General features: G+C 32.8%; 1 long non-coding RNA gene across 1 annotated transcript; it reads left to right on the forward strand.

Annotated features, from left to right (window-relative positions):
- Positions 1-10,069: 10,069 nt before the first annotated feature.
- On the forward strand, positions 10,070-16,677 carry LOC120076706. The gene is made up of 5 exons (XR_005481619.1): positions 10,070-10,548; positions 10,715-10,814; positions 10,913-11,026; positions 13,188-13,924; positions 16,663-16,677. It is a non-coding gene; the product is annotated as an uncharacterized LOC120076706 (long non-coding RNA).
- The last annotated feature ends 243 nt before the right edge of the window (positions 16,678-16,920 follow it).

The following is a 16,920-nucleotide window of genomic DNA, read 5'->3' on the forward strand; positions in this document are numbered from 1 at the left end:
TTAAACTTTCAATTTTGTGATTTATGAGTTTATGTTATATTATTAGATATAAATTTTAAGTTTAAGTTTATTTAAATCCTAAATTTATTAATTTTTTTTTGTTTAGTGAATTCATTGATTTTAAAAAATATCCAATAAATCAAAACTTCATTAGACACAAAATTAAAAATGAATATATTATTAGATACAAAAATTGAAAGGACAAGAATCTATTAGACATTTTTCTAAATTTTAATAAAAAATAAAATTAAAAAAAAAAGAGTACATAATAAATTTGGAGACTTAATATGCACACTTATGCTTTGAAGTATTGGGAGTAGACTTACAATCTAGTCTATTTAATTTGATTTCTTAGATTCCACGCTATCTTTTAAATAACTTTTTTTTATTATTATTAAAATATATATTATTTTGGTTCTCATACTTTAGAGTTTGTTCATTTTAGTATATGTACTTTTAAATGTTCAATTTTATTTTTTATATTTTAATAAATCTTAAATTTAATCTTCTAAAATTAATTTTTGTCAAAATTGACAACAGTAATAATAATTTTCATACAATAAAATAGAATATGTGACTGTTTCCAAAATATATAATAAATTTTTTTGAAAAAAATAACAATAAACTAGTACTAGAGACCCAATAAAAATTTACTATAAGTACGAGAATCAAAATTGAATGCATTTTTAACGTCGAGAGACTAATATTAAACGAGTCTTAATGTATAAAAATTAAAATAATATTTTAACTTTCCATTTTTATGGTAAATAATAAATAGAAAACAATAGTACTAGAAATTTTCCCGACAAATGCTAATGTGTTTTGAGTGTTTGTGAGTATTGTGTATGTGAATTTGCATCCCCACGGCCCCCACTATTTTTCATCTCACGTACTATCCTTGTCGGCGTATCATCTATGCACATTTCTCTCTCATTTTTTTTCTTCTTGATTTTTTTAATTAAAAATGATATAGGTTGAATATGACGTTGTTTACTTTAGACCCAACATATATGTATGTTGGTTCTAGAGATGGCTTAATTCATGAGTTCGTGCAATTTAGAGTTGAGAAGTTGAATTTATCAGTAATTGAGATGCATAATTGGATGTTACTGTTGAATAGACAAATTATAAAAATTTCTAGAGCAAATCTTTGGGGAACAAGGATAAATTGTATTAGAGATTGAAAGAAATTGTTTTAAGATAAATTTATGACTGGCAATTTTGTATTATTAGAGATATGAATATGCAAAATACATCGAATTCATATCTCAGAGTTATAATGTACATGAATTCCTTTTAATCTAAATCGATCAAATATTCATAAAGAATCCGCCATAATTTAATTAATTTTTCTCTTTTTGAGGGAGAGAAATGGTTGAGGAGGCGATGATTAAAATGTAGATACTAATTTTAATCAGTTTGAAATGTAAGAGAGAAACATACTTATATTCATTTGTATTTAATCGTGTTACTATGGGACATATATAGATTTTGAATCTAAATCCAATAATTATTATTATAAAACGTTGAAGAATAAGAAGTTTTGTTTTGAGAATGCCCTTTCGTCTTCCTTCTCTTTGTATTCAATCAATGCTTAGGTATATACAACCTATTTCCTTATATACACATTGTCCTTCAATGTGGTTACATAATAATACAAAAGAATAAAGAATATTACACATGGCTTGCTTTGGTTGGTGGAGATAAATAATTCTAACAAATTCTCAAGAATGTGGTGACTCATTTTCAATTTATTCTTCCACCTTCCTTTTTCCTTTTCCATCTTTATTTTCTTCCCTAACACCCCCCCCCCCTTCTCAAACTAGAGGGTACTTCAAGTACTCCCAGTTTGGATCTCAGTATGTAGAAGTGGAAGTTGTTGAGTGGTTTGGTGAGGCAATCAGCTAGTTAGTCTGCCGAAGGAACATAGCGGATGGTGATTTCGCCTTTTAAAACATGGTCCTATACAAAGTGGATGTCAACTTCTACATGTTTAATTCGAGAGTGAAACACTAGGTTTGCAGCTAAGGCCCCTGCCTCCTAGATTGTCGCACCATATGGTTGATCGATTTTTTTTATTTTAGTCTCATCTCACTGAGTAGTTGTTGAAGCCAGAGGACTTCGGATGTAGCATGAGCTAGTGCCTTGTACTCAGATTCTGTACTCGACCGTGCAACGACCATTTACTTCTTTGAGGACCATGAGACAATGTTATTCCCTACAAATGTGCAGTAGGCAGCAACCGATTTTCTATCATCAAGATTGGAGGCCCAATCAGTATCTGAGTAGGCAAAGACGGTTAGGTTCGGGCTTGGTTGGAAGTAAAGGCCATAGTGTTTCGTGTCGTTAATATAGCGAAGTACTCTCTTAGCTGCCTGTCAGTATGCATCAGTTGGAATTTGAAGGAATTGACTCAGCTGGTTGATTGCATAGGTAATTTCTGACCGTGTGTGTGTTAGGTACTGAAGGGCACCTATGGTGCTGCGATATATATAAGGATCAAAGATGGGCTGCCCATCGGTCTTCGATAGTTTTCTACCTTGCACACTTGGTGAGGGCATTGGTTTCACGTCAGTCATTTGTAGCTTGTGCAGTAGATCATCCACATACTTGGATTGATTTATCAGAAGACCAGATTCTAGGTAATAAACTTGTATTCCTAGGAAATACCGAAGCTGTCCCAGATACTTGAGTGCAAATTGAACATTAAGAGTTTCAATGAGTTGCTCTGTTAATTTAGAATTGTTACTTGTGATAATATGTCGTTGACATAAACAAGTAGAAAGATTATTGAGCCCATCGTTCGGTAGATAAACAGTGAAGTGTCCGATCGAGACTGATGAAATCCCTATTTTGTTAGGACAGAGCTGAGAGTAGTATTCCATGCTCGTGAAGCTTGTTTTAGGCCAGAAATAGCCTTGTCAAGTTTACAGACATGGTTCGGATATAAAGAATTGGCATACCCGGGTGGTTGGCACATATATAAATCCTCGACGAGTTTTCCATTTAAGAATGCATTATTGAAGTCAAGTTGCCTGAGAGACCAGCCTCGTGACACAACAACACTGATTACTACTCGGATTGTAGAATAATTCACGACAGGGCTGAATGTCTCAAAGAAGTCCACTCCATGATGCTGATGAAAGCCCTTCGCAACTAGTCAGGCTTTATACCGTTGTATTGAGCCATCCATATTTCTCTTAAGTCAAAATATCCACTTGTTTCCAACTATATTGTGTGATGGAGATCGGGGAACCAGTGTCCATGTCTTGTTCTTTATGAGAGCTGAGTATTCCTCATCCATAGCCTTCTTCCATTGAGGAGTTGCAAGTGCAGCTGTGATTCTTGTGAGCTCTGTTTGAGACAAATCAGTAGCTTTGCTTGTTATCCAGGCTTTGGGTTTAAAATATGCCAGCTTTAGCTCTAGTTATCATGAGGTGAGTAGGAACTGGTGAGGGGCGGGAGTAGATGGTAGATTTTGGCAAGATGGTAAAGGTCGGATTATTAGTAGGATGTGGTATATGTGGTATATTGGGGCTGTCATGTCAGACTAGGCTGGTTTGAGTCGGGGACAACAGTGAGTGATGGGTAGAGCTCACCGATGGAGAGATTTGGACTATGGTAAGATGCATAGCCTGGAGAGGATGTTTGGTTTATGGTGGTTGGAGCGTGGTCGGGAGCGGATGGAGGTGTAAGATTCATTTGTGGGAATGACCGTGACTGAGGTAGGTTATTGAGTATGGTTTGAAGGCTTGGAACTAAGGACTCAACTATGGTAGGGGCTATCGCCCTGGGTGATCTTACTGGAGAATGGAATCTCAACGATCATGGGGTTCTTCGTTGTGGTGATCGTTCTGAACGATGGACTTTCACCGATTTTTCTAGGTGATGGAATCTCAACGATCGTTCTAAACAATGGGAGCTGAACGATTGTGTTGTCTGTCATCTGAGTGATTGTTCTAAATGATGAGAGCTGAACGATCGTGTTGTCTGTCGTCTAGGCGATCATTCTAAATGATGAGAGTTGAGTGATTGTGTTGTCTGTCGTCTGGGCAATCGTTCTGAGTGATGGTGACTTAGCGATCGTTTTGTCTGTCGCCTGGGCGATCATCATACACGATGGGGATGCAAAGAGAAAGTCGTTCTCATTGAATTTCACGTCTACTGGTATATATTCGGCCCGATGGACTCAAGCATCTGTACCCCTTGTGGTGTGAGCTGGGACCAATGTACACACATTTCTCCGAGTGTAATTGGAATTTTTTACTGTGGTATGGCCTTAGATAGGGAAAGCGAGCACGATGGGTGATTTACCTTGTAGCACGGTGGTAGGCATTCCATTTATAAGATAAGCTGCTGTTAAGAATGTCTCCCACCAAAAAGACAGAGGCATGGATGCTTGTGCAAGTAACGTGAGGCCAATTTCGACTATATGTCGATGTTTGTGCTCGACTCTACCATTTTGTGCAGAGGTATACGGGCATGATTTTCTGATTAAGATGCCTTTTGATTCACAGAGACGATGAATTCTATCATACTCTTTACCATTGTCTGACTAGAGTATTTTGATCCCTGATTTGAATTGAGTATGGATTAATTGTGTAAAGTGATTGAACGCAGACAGTGTCTCACTCTTTTGTTTCATAGGGTATATCCATACATATCTACTGTGGTCATCCAAGAACAGTATGTAGTACCGGTATCCATCAGTAGATTTAATAGGGGTTGGTCCCCATACGTCTGTATGTATTAAGTCAAACTTATTTGATGCTCGAGATTGAGAGTTGGAAATGGTAGAGCACTTGCTTTTTCTAATTGACATGAGTCACAAAATTCATTTCCTTCATTAAATTTGAAATGTAAATTACATTCTTTAATGATATAATCTGGTGTCTTAGTCAACGGATGTCCTAATCTTCTATGCCAGATAACTTTTGACTCAACCACATTTATCCTAATTCCTGATAAAACTAGGGCAGTCGGGTTGTTATTTTTGTAAAGAGCATCCCCTTTTCTCTTAGGAGTGTCTTTCAGTACTTCAGATCCTTGTAGGCGATATAGTCCTTTGTCAAGCTCTCCTTTCAGCAGTGTTTTGCTTGTAGCCTTATCCTTGATGATACAACAGTCAGTGTGAAATTCAACAATCACAGCATTGTCATGAGAAAACTTGGATATACTAATTAAATTCTTTGCAATATTAAGTACACATAGGATATCATTTAGTATAAACTCATTGCTTCCATCAGATAAATAAAATTGACCAGTGTGAGAGATATGCAATTTTTCACCATTACCTACAATGACCAGTTCATAACCTCTATACTTTGTCGGATTGTTGATGTTGTTATAATCGAGAGTTACATGATTTGTAGCTCCCTATCGATGTATCAATTTGGATCAGTTATTGTCTCCGGTGTGGCCACAAAGGGGTTGGAGGTCTGTGAGGCTGTGAACACAGCTGCGGCATTGTTGCTGGGGCCAATCGACCCATGATTTCCTCTGCTTTGTCTATTGTTCTGGGAGTACTTTTTATCAAATCGATGATAATATACCAAGGCTGAGTGACCATACTTCCCACAAACTTGACATGTCGGTCTATTTGAATTGTTATTTCGTCATCTTCCTCGATCGCGGCTTCCACTTTGTCCATTGAACGGATTATGGTTAGAACTGCTGCCTTTAAAGCTGTTGCCCTATTGCCGATTCCTATTGAATGAGGGATTAAATTGTGACTTCCCTCCATTTGTGTGCATGTTGAAAGCTATATTGACAGAATGATTTTGGGCAAATGAGCTATGCATTTTGACAGAGTTTTGGTGTTCCAAGCGATTTTCATATGAAAGAAGTTCGAATTTCTATCTAACCAAGAAATACCTTATTTGCCTTGGATGCCCACGACTACTGGGCTGTATTCTTCATCAAGGTCAAGAAGAACTTGCAAGATCATTTCTCTTGTCGAAACAAGGCTGCCTGTTTGCGCAAGGTTGTCGGAGTGCAACTTCATCAGCTTCAGATACTCACTCATTTTATGACTTCCTTTCCTTGTCTATTGGAACACCTGCCTTAGGTAATCTTCTATCAGCTTGAACTCCGAACAACTCTTGGATGACATCCTACAGTTCTTTTGCATTCTCGTATCCCATAAGTTGAACGGCTACATCTGGAGCCATCGAGTTGTACAGTCATCCTAGCGGGAGTTGATCGACGGTCAGTCATGCTTCATATTGAGGATTTAGACATCGTTCAACTGACGAGCTTACTCTATCATCACTAATCGTTTGGGAGTTGGAGGTTGCTTTAGAAGTTGTCTGGACAAATATCGGTGGACAGGGGATTTATCTTTGTAGCTTCGCAAGATGGATAGCGCGATCGTCTTCCACAACATGAAGTTGTCGCGTTCTAGCTTTGTGGTGGCGAGCTGATTGAGGAGCTGATTCAGAGATGGAGTGCTGAACTTCACTAGTTCGGTGGTGGAGGAGCTTCCGATGAGTGTGATGTTGGCCATGGTTGCTCTGATACCAAGTTGAAGAATAAGAAGTTTTGTTTTGAGAATGCCCTTTCATCTTCCTTCTCTTTGTATTCAATCAATGCTTAGATATATACCGCCTATTTTCTTATATAACATTGTCCTTCAATGTGGTTACATAATAATACAAAAGAATAAAGAATATTACACATGACTTGCTTTGTTTGGTGGAGAGAAATAATTCTAACAAATTCTCGACAGAATGTGGTGACTCATTTCCAATTTATTCTTCCACTTTTCCTTTTCCTTTTCCATCTTTATTTCCTTCCCTAACATAAAACAATTACATTGTTTATGAGGCAACCATGTTTAATAACTATTTGATAAAAAGCTTTTAAATTTGTTAGTGCATTTATATAAATAAAGAGAAGATTCAAACAAATGATCAATATGGTATAATCCACAAGACGTGGTTACCATATATTATTACATTGTGATTAAATTTGTATAAGAATAATTTATAAAATAAATTATTTAAATCATGTTTAATAACCATTTAGACCTCACTCGATAATATTTCGTTTTTTAAAATTAAGTCTATAAACAACATTTTCGTCTCTAAATATTTTGCTCTGTTATCTATTTTCTACCAATCTTTCAAAAAATTAAGCCAAGTTTGAAAACTAAAAGTAGTTTTTAAAAACTTGTAATATTTTTAAAATTTGACTAAAAATTCAACTCTTTTACTTAGGAAAGATGAAAAGTATTGTAAGAAATGATAAGAAATAAGTTTAGTTTTTTTTATAGAAAAAAATAAATAACTAAGACCCGTTTGGTAACCATTTTGTTTTTTGTTTTTTTTTAAATTAAACCTGTGGACAATACTTCCATTTTTGAATTTCTTCATTTGTTATCTACTTTTCACTGATGGTTTAAGAAAACAAATCAAATCTTGAGAATTAAAAAAGTAGCTTTCAAAAAGTTGTCTTCATTTTTGGAATTTAGCTGAGAATTCAACCATTGTACTTGAAAAAATTATAAGAAATGTGGATGAAATAAACTTAATTTTAAAAAACAAAACAAAAAACTAAATGGTTACGAAACATAGTCTAAATGATTATCAAATGAGACATTCGTTTTTAGTTGTTGAAAACTAAGCTCATAAATGTTACTTCCACTTATTAGTTTCTATGTTTTCAAAGAGAAATATTTTCAAAATCCAAAAGAAATTTAAAATTAAAAAAGAAAAAAAAACCTTAAAACACTTGTTTTTGTTTTTATAATTTTACTAAAATTTCAAATATTTACTTAGAAAAACAAAAACTACGGAATGAAAAACATGAGAAAATAATCACAATTTTTAAAAATAAAAAACTAAATATTTATCAAACATCAAAATGTTCAAGCAAACTTATCTTGAAAATGTATGTTTTTTTAGTCGTAGAATACCCATATAAAAATTGGAAGAAGTATAAACACTTTACATTGATGGAGATGCATTTTTCATAAAGAGACATAAAAAAAGAAAAAAAAAATCACATATATGGCGATGTTGTTGTCAACTAAGAAGTGGACCTCTTTCAACAAGAACATGTCTTGCCCCGTGAACTCAATTCTAGGGATCATCACATTTCATATAATTTTAATCTTATATTATAGTGTGAGGCTTTAATAAATATGTATAACACGTGTCAACCAATACCACCCATTTCAAAATAAAAATTATGCTTTAATCTATCTATGTTTAATTTAACGGTGATTTGTACTAAAAAGAAATTAACCGTGATTGAGATATTGTCTCTTAATGATAGATATTCTCCACTTTTTACAAATTTAAAATATTATAATAATATAGGCATACATATTATTAAAAAATTTGATAATAATTTTCTCAAGGTTTAAAAACAGCTTTAATAGTCAAATCTAGGTGCGGATATTTTAATAGTCAAACCAAGCATTTTTGGATTTTTTTTCTTTTAATTCTAAATGTTTTTAAAAATTTTCTATTTATAAGAATTTTTTCATTTTTTGTTTGGTATATTTACGATTTTTTTTTCTCTTTTAAAATATACCTTTTCATATCAACTTATATCTCTAAATTTTAGATTGTATAAAAAAATTTAAATTAATATTATATCAATTTAAACATTGAACTTTGTGAATGTATTAATATATACTCTCGAGTTTGTTTTTGAAAAAACATCATGTGAAACTTATGATTGTATAAATTAAACTCCTAATTAAATTTTTATAAATAAATTAATTTAAACTCTTAGTTAAAAATTTTCCTTTCGGAATTATCCATGTATCAACTCTAATTGTCTATTTTATAGAATTGGTACCACATTTGTGAGTATTGATACATTGATTTATTTATGAAAATCTAAATAATTTAATTGATACATATTATTAATTTCACAAGATAAATGTGGAATCAAATTTGGAGAATGATATAAATTACATTTAGAAAAGTGATTTAGATTGATACAATTATTAATTCAAAATTTTAATTAATATAACCTCCAAAAGAATCACGATTCTATTCAGACAAAACATTGTTATACAATAGGAAAATATAAAATAGTTATGCGTTTCAACCCAAACAAATTTTTTTTTTGGTTGTATTATTGATGTTGTTTTGTAGCATATAGGGAAGTCATTTGCCTGGCTAATTAAGGCAATAATTAATGTCATTAACCTTTTATATTTTACTTCATAAATCAGATTAACAACGGGCCACTACCAATTGTACATGTTTTACTTTTTATAGTTTGAGCTTAATAATTGATTTTTAAAGATTTTGTTGTCTCAGTACCACCATTTTTGATTAGTTAACTTTATTGATATTATTAGAATCTAATAAATATATCTCCTTAGAAGGGAAAGATTTTAGTTAACTACATCTTAACCTTTTCCACGTTTGACTTTTTAGGAGTTGTGATGCGAATATGTAATAAATAGAAGAGAATAATCAGGGTTACATGGATAAAAGATATTTATGAGTTTTCGTATAGATAGTAATAGTAATATAGTTTAAAAACTGAATGTTAAGATCAAAATGAATCTAGTTCATTTCGCTGTTGTTTTTTTCTTGTATGTTTCTGTCTTTCAATTTTTTTTTTATTGCATAAAAATTTCATTACCAATTCCTTTATCTTTCTTCGACTTCTTCATCACCACACAAACTTCTTCTCTTTGTTTGAAATTCAAATAGTACTTTTTTACGATTGCTTGCGGAAATTATAGATTTGATCAAAGGAGACGATTTATGAGATAATAATAAAAAGGGAAAACTATTTTCTTTCCTTTCCTTTTTTTTTTTTTTTTTTAACTAGCCATCTCTCTTACAACTAGCCATAATGAAATTATTTTTAGACCATTGTGAGAATCTTTATTCAAACCAATAGACTATTTCTTTAACCAATTGTAGGATATTTTTAAAAACAAGAAAACTCTTAAACCAATAAGAGAATCATTGCCACTAATTTCTTATGGAAATTAGTTGGAGACGTTTGGGACACCAACTATTAAACATGGAGTGGATTATGATAGCCACTATAAGAAAAATCAATTTCAGTAACAAAAGTTTAGTGACACAGACCATTTTTGTTGCTAAAAATTAACTAATAGCAACACTTTAAAACACATGTCACAAAATATCAATATTAGTCACGAAATTTGTCTTGGCGTCATTAAAAAAAATTGTGACGTATATACTGACACTACTAAAGGTTAATAACTTTCAGCAACATATTACCTCGTTGTTGAAAGTGCAAAAAAATTAAGTGAAAACATTTTGACGAATTTTTCCCCTCTTGATTTCCCCCCTCATTTTTTAATTTCCCCCAATTTTCATTTCCCAAATTTCCTTCCATCTTTCCCCTTTGTCCGATTTTCCCTTCTATTTTTCCTCCCCTCCCCCTTTCTCCGATTTCCCCTTCCATTTTCCCTCATTTCCACGGTTCGATTTCCTCATCGCCACCAACGAATCAACAGTTGTAGTTTGCCTAAAAACACTGTATGCCGGTCATGATTCTCTCCTCCAACATTCTTCTTGGTGGTTTCTTCTTTCGACGTCCGCGGTGAGTTTTTTGTTTTTTGGGATTTTTTAGCGCCATCAATTATTGTTTTTCTTCTTTTCATCGTCTTTGGTTTCTTCTTACAATTCTCTTTGTTTTTTCCCTCCTTGTTACCATCTCTTGTTTGTTCTTTATTTGTTTTTCTTCGGAATGAACTTATTTATTGCAGTGCTAGAGGCACCACTGAAGACCATTGTGAAGCTTCTTCTTCTTCTTTAATGGTAGCTAACATTTGAATTTGAAAATTGGAAGCTCCAATCTCTCTCTCTGTAAGACCTCTGTTTTTTTTTTCATCTAAAGAATTTTATTTATATTCTTAGAATTTGTTGGCGTGACAATGATGGGGTTTCTCTTGTCATGTCAGTAGATTGTTTCCAGGGTTTCTCTTATGTGAATAAAAATCCCTTGAATTTTTGGGTCTCCATGAAACTGATTTTTCAGGAGGGATTCCTAGTTCCATTGATGAAGTCAGGGCCTTAAGGTACTTAGACTTTAGTTCTTGCAATTTCAATGGTAAAATTCCTGAATCAATCAATTTAAACTTTAAAAGAGGCTTAAAAGAGCTTTACTTCTGTTATTTTTTAAACAAAAACTTTAAAAAACCCTAATCATAATTAGAAGTACAAGTTAGTTGATCCATGAAATTGTTCACTTGTAGATGATAGAGAGGAGACAAAATAAGCATTAGTTTAGAGGTGGAATTTAAAAGCATATTAACAATTATGGACAGTAGCTCTAATTATGTTTGGGTAACTTTTGTGCATAGTCTAAAATTAAACTATAGAAAATGGTATCTTACTAATAACGTATTTTAGAATTTGGCTCCCTTTCATATCCTAAAAGTAATTTTATAAGGTCACGAGTTATGTTGTTTTCCAATGAGTTTATGTTCATGAATTTGTTACTTTATACTCACTTGCTTACATGTTTTATTTTATTTTTCTTTCAAATTTTATGTCAATGACTTTGAGTACCAATTGCCCCATGTTTATATGGAAATTTGAAGAACTTAGGTAGGTTTTTTTCAAAAATATAAACTTGTTGGGTTTGTTTTTGTGGAGCATTAGTTGTTTTTGTTTAGTATTACTTGTTTTTGTGGGGTTAATATTTGATTTTGCAGACATGAGTATATGTAAAAAATGAATTTCAATTTTCCTGTAAAATTTAGTGATTTCAAATCTTTTTTACTGTGAATGTTGCCTTTGCCTTTTTATCATTTTCTTTGCATTGGACTCACTTCTTTGGGTATTGTGTTGAATGTTGCCTTTGTTGCCACTGCTCTATGCAGATTTTGCAGATTTATGCTTTCGAAATAGTCTAATTCCACTATTTTAAGTGTGGATTGAAAAGTTTTCTAACAAATAAGTTTTGCAATCTCTGTATTTATGTAATATGTGTATTTCTTTGCATCTTTCTTTTGAAAAATTAAATAGAATTGCATTTCACATTTTCTAAAACATATTAGCATGGAGCTTGATTTTCTTGTAAGATGATATTTCACGTTTGTTCGTTATTTATGATAGAAATGCATTTCACGTCTGTGTGTTATTTACGACTTGCATTTTATGTTTGTGGCTTATTTTGCGATTTGCCTATTTTTGCTCTTAGAAGAGAAGGGATCTATTACTCAACCTTTTATTTGCCTCTGTCATTTTGTTACACTTGCACCATTTTCTCCTTCCTTCTTCAAGAACTCTTCATTAAAAAATCACTCAACAAAGTTTTATTTGTTTAGTTTCTCTAATGCTTGTGTTGTACTTTACTATTGATTGTAGCTTTACTTTACTTGTTTAATTTCTTCGCGATTTCTCAGTTTCGATGTCTCTCCAAATCGTGAATCGGTGATTTTTAATAGCAATAGTGAATCGTCCCTCTTTTCTTCACTTCTCCCTCTTTTCTTCTTCTTCCTTCTCTGCTATTTTTACCCTCTACTATTTATCCAAAACCGTAATATTTTCTTCTTTGTAGAAAAAAGAAAAATCACAGGCATTATCACCTATGACCCGTTCTCAGCAATGAAGGGTTGTTTCCATTTCTCAATTTACCCCTTTCACTCTGTTCCTTGATATTTGCCTTTTCTTCTCTTTTGTAGAAGGTTGTTCTAAAGCTGAATTTTCACCACTTTAAAGTAAAAAAAGAAGGTCTTGAAGTTAGTCTCCACTCTCCTAGATCAGATGGTGAAGATTTTGAGAAATAAGAATCTTAGTTTTTTTCTTCATCACCATCTTCCCCTCCCCCTTTTTTTAGATTGATTCTAGTGTGGCTATTGATTGATCGATTTCTATCTTTCAATGGCAATGGTAATGAAAATGGATTTGTATAGTGGAAGAACCAATAAATGATGATGTCGACACTGTAGGTTAGGGTATTGGAGGTTCTCCTTCAAGTTTTTGTCTCTACCAATTTGAAGTGTACTTGGGCTCATATGAACTGACAAAGTGTAATTGAACTTGAAGCTAATGTTTCTTTATCAAGCGCTCTTATATTGTTAAATTGTCATAACATATATTTCAATTATGCATTTGATGGTCTAGATATTAGTTGTTATAGATAGCTATTTTGATACTATACCATTATGATTGAGTTTCCATCGAGCAAATTTATATTGTTAAGTTAGTTTTGGATATGTTACTGTCTTCCAGGTTACTCTTAATGTCGACGTGCAGTGGAATCCAATTGACCCTTGCAAGATCCAAGATCAATTTGAGAGATGTTGTTATGTTAATTAACTTTTTTATTCTCTTAGTGTGGCTTACAAATTTTGGGTTGTTCGTTTCTAGCACGTTTAATTGTTGATCTGTGTACATTCTAGAAGTTTTATGAAGATCTATATCAGGAACTGAACAAGAGTACGAGAAGATTGAAAGTTTGAATGTTTGTGACAATCTAGCTGGCCATTTGGTAATACTCTCCTATTTGCCCATGGTTTGAAGGAAACTGGTTTTAGAATCAACATTTCAATTTTAACATATGCTATTTTTATTGTAGAATTAGCTAATGAGTTTTATTTATCTGCTACTTCATTGTTGCTATGTTACTGCCTTCTAGCTTTGTTGATAAGTTATTCATGGCTTTGATGGAAAATAATTTAGTTCCTAATGTTAATATTTTTGTTAATGAGTTTTGTTACGGTTTGTAGTAATTTTTTCAATGGGTTGATAATTAGCGTGCTAGAAGAATGTATCATGTCATCCCTACCATTTTTTATTTTCACGTACTTATTACTTTTTTTTTGTTGGCCATATTTTATATTTCAATGGCCAGATTTTTGTTGGCCAGATCTACAACTATATTTTTGTTGTCTAGGAAATGCTGCAATGATTTTGGGAATACAATAAATAAGTGGAGTTCAAACGAGCAAAATATGTTCCTTTAAGAGGTAATAATATAAAACATTATTCTTAAAATCTAATTTGTTAAAAGTGATAGATTAGAATATGTGTTATAGTGCTCTGACTATCATGCAGTTATGGTAGTCATAACTTAGTTATTGTTGAAGGATCTCTTATTCAAGAGAATCAGTGAGGGGAAACAAGATCTTTCCAAGCCTATTGTGAAAGAATAAAACATTTACAAACAAACAACCATAATTATGCAACTTAGAGAAAATTACAGCATGCTTTCATAACTTAAATACAAAGGGAATTGAGAGACATACCTTTGAAGAACTCTTATTCACGTATTCCCTCGATCTACACTGGTCAGGCATCCCAACAAAGTCTAAATGATCACGAACACAACGAACACCCAATGTAATCACGAACTGTCTGATCCTCAGCAATCTCCTCGATCAAGAACAAACAATACTTGTCCCTCGAACAGTAAGTAGACACCATCAGAAGGCTACCTTGGTATTCTCGGAGTGAGAATTCAGGAGGTGTGAGCTCTGTGTAAATTTGGTAGAAGGAATGAAGAAGTATACGATCGAGTAAGTGGGAGAAAAGTATAGTTTATCGTATAGACAGTGGGTACTCGATCGTCTGGTAACGAGGAACAATCGTCAAGAAAACTTGCTTGGTCGTTTATTCTCTCGAAAGGGCTATTATATAGTTTCCTTTCACTCGATCAATTGTTATGCGATAATGATGCGATCAACCAAAAAATGAAAACTCTTTTCATTTTATTCTTCCGTTATTAAAACTGAAATTAACCTCCCACTTGCACGGTTAATGGACAAAAGAAAATAACCAAATAAAACAATTATCTTATAACCGTTTTTATTATAAATAAATATAATAACTAATTTATCATATTATATTTATAACCTATAGTTTTAATATCACATCATATGTAATATATAAACCATAGTTCTTTTCTCCTTTATTTAATATAAATCATATTTATATTAATTCCTCCAAATAATGTATTTAATACATCAAATCACTTATATCACATATAATTGAAATAATTTAATTATATCATATATAATCAAATTCTCTCTTGTTAATTTGAACATTTCATACTAACCCAAAAATTGATTCTGAACTTGAATCCATTGAGCTACCAAGGGGACCTTATGGACCTGTAGCTTGAAGCTCCAACGGTACATGAATAACTGACTAAACTATTTAATCACGATATCCACCATTCGTTAATTGTCGGACACTCCACTAAAGATCGACAACTGCACTCTTCTCACTACAGATATATTTCTTTTTCCATTGGATATAACTAATCAACATTACAGTAACCTTTCACAGATCACTCGTAAGTATAGTCGGGCCAATTTACCGTTTTTCTCCTGTAATTACATCTAACTCCTTAAGTACTACTGATTCCTCTAATGAACAATACATCATAGTCCTACTATGAGTGCACTTTTCGGGCCATGAGAAAGTGTATGGTGCCACATTGTTCAAGCCTCGGAATCAGCCCTTAAGGGAGTTATCTATCTATTTACCCCTACTTCGGAGAAGGAGTGAATTCCGTCTTGTGCAGCTAAGCTTTCAGCTCCCCAATCAGACGAGTCCCCAAAGTGGTAGGTTTGAGTCGACAATCTGGCCACTCGTACCCATGCAAATCAAAGGACCGCCCTCATAGGTATGAGTTCCCCACTCACTCAGGATTAAGGTCATGTTACCTATGGTCATCCTAGTGAAATGAAAGTCTCTGTCATGAATGGCGTTATATAACAAGACTAAACATTTCGTGGTCCGATCTTATACAAACTCTTTTGTATAGGATACCTTCACTTATATGTCTCCACATGAATAATCAGGATCAGACCATCTATAGCACTTCACAACACTTGTAACATCTACGGATAAGGTATCCATCCTTTATTCATATACTACAAACCATTTAGGTTATCACTTAAGGCATGATTCACTTGTATGTCTCCACATACATGCTTAAGTTACAACGATAACCAGGGATCTTAGTTTATTGGTTTGTGGTTAATTCAACTAAAATATATCATATTTCATAGACAATAGTGAAGAAAATATCTCATATTATTACATCACAAATATTTATTCATACATATGTTTACAAACTACAGGACCCTACGAGATTTAGGGCATCAACTCCAATAATTGTTTATGTTTCCATGAGTTGTTATGGTTTCTATTAGAGTTTGTTTTAGCTCATGAGTTTCATTAACTTCTTGTTGAGTTTATTTTTTTTTTATAAGATGAGTTGTTTATAAGTATTTTTTTGGTTATGCATTTTGTCAGATGAATTTGGTTTTTATTATTTTTTCCTCTTAGTTTTGATAAGCTTGTAACTTGTGTTGGTTGATAAGTCGGTTTCCATTGAGTTCGTTTGTGTTTGTAAGCTTGTAAGTATTTTTGTTTATGTTTATGTATTTTTCTAAATGAAAATGGTTGCTATTAGTCTTTTCTCTTAGTTTGATAGGCTTACTTGTTTGGATTTATAAGTAATTGTCCATTGAGTTGTTTATAGTGGTTAGTTGTAGAAGAATTTCCAAGTATCTAAGGGGTTAGTTATTGTTTATGTTTCCATTGGATTGTTATGATTTCTATTAGTAGGCAAGGAAAGATTTGTAATTAATTAGTTTTAGACATTCTTTATTAGATAAAAACTCTCTTTAGATCCTTACAAACTCAATTAATGTGCTATAAAGTAGTATATAATCTAGGGAAACTCTTTTTGTAGTTCAAGATGATAGGATATACAAGCATGCAACGGAAGCAAACAGAATCAATAAGCACTCTAATTATATTTAATTTCAGTTCTAAGAGCATGCTTTCCAGAAAATTAAAAGAGGGTTTCTTATGAACATACCTTTGACGAATTCAATCAACTTCAAGCTGCTCTTCACATGATTCCAGCTCCAATTCGATAGTGAACCACCAAGAGAACTTCTATACTATTCTCAGCCTTGAATTTGAGTGGTGAAACTTCAATTAGAGT

Source organism: Benincasa hispida, chromosome 4 (assembly GCF_009727055.1).
Source record: "Benincasa hispida cultivar B227 chromosome 4, ASM972705v1, whole genome shotgun sequence".
NCBI lineage: Eukaryota > Viridiplantae > Streptophyta > Magnoliopsida > Cucurbitales > Cucurbitaceae > Benincasa > Benincasa hispida.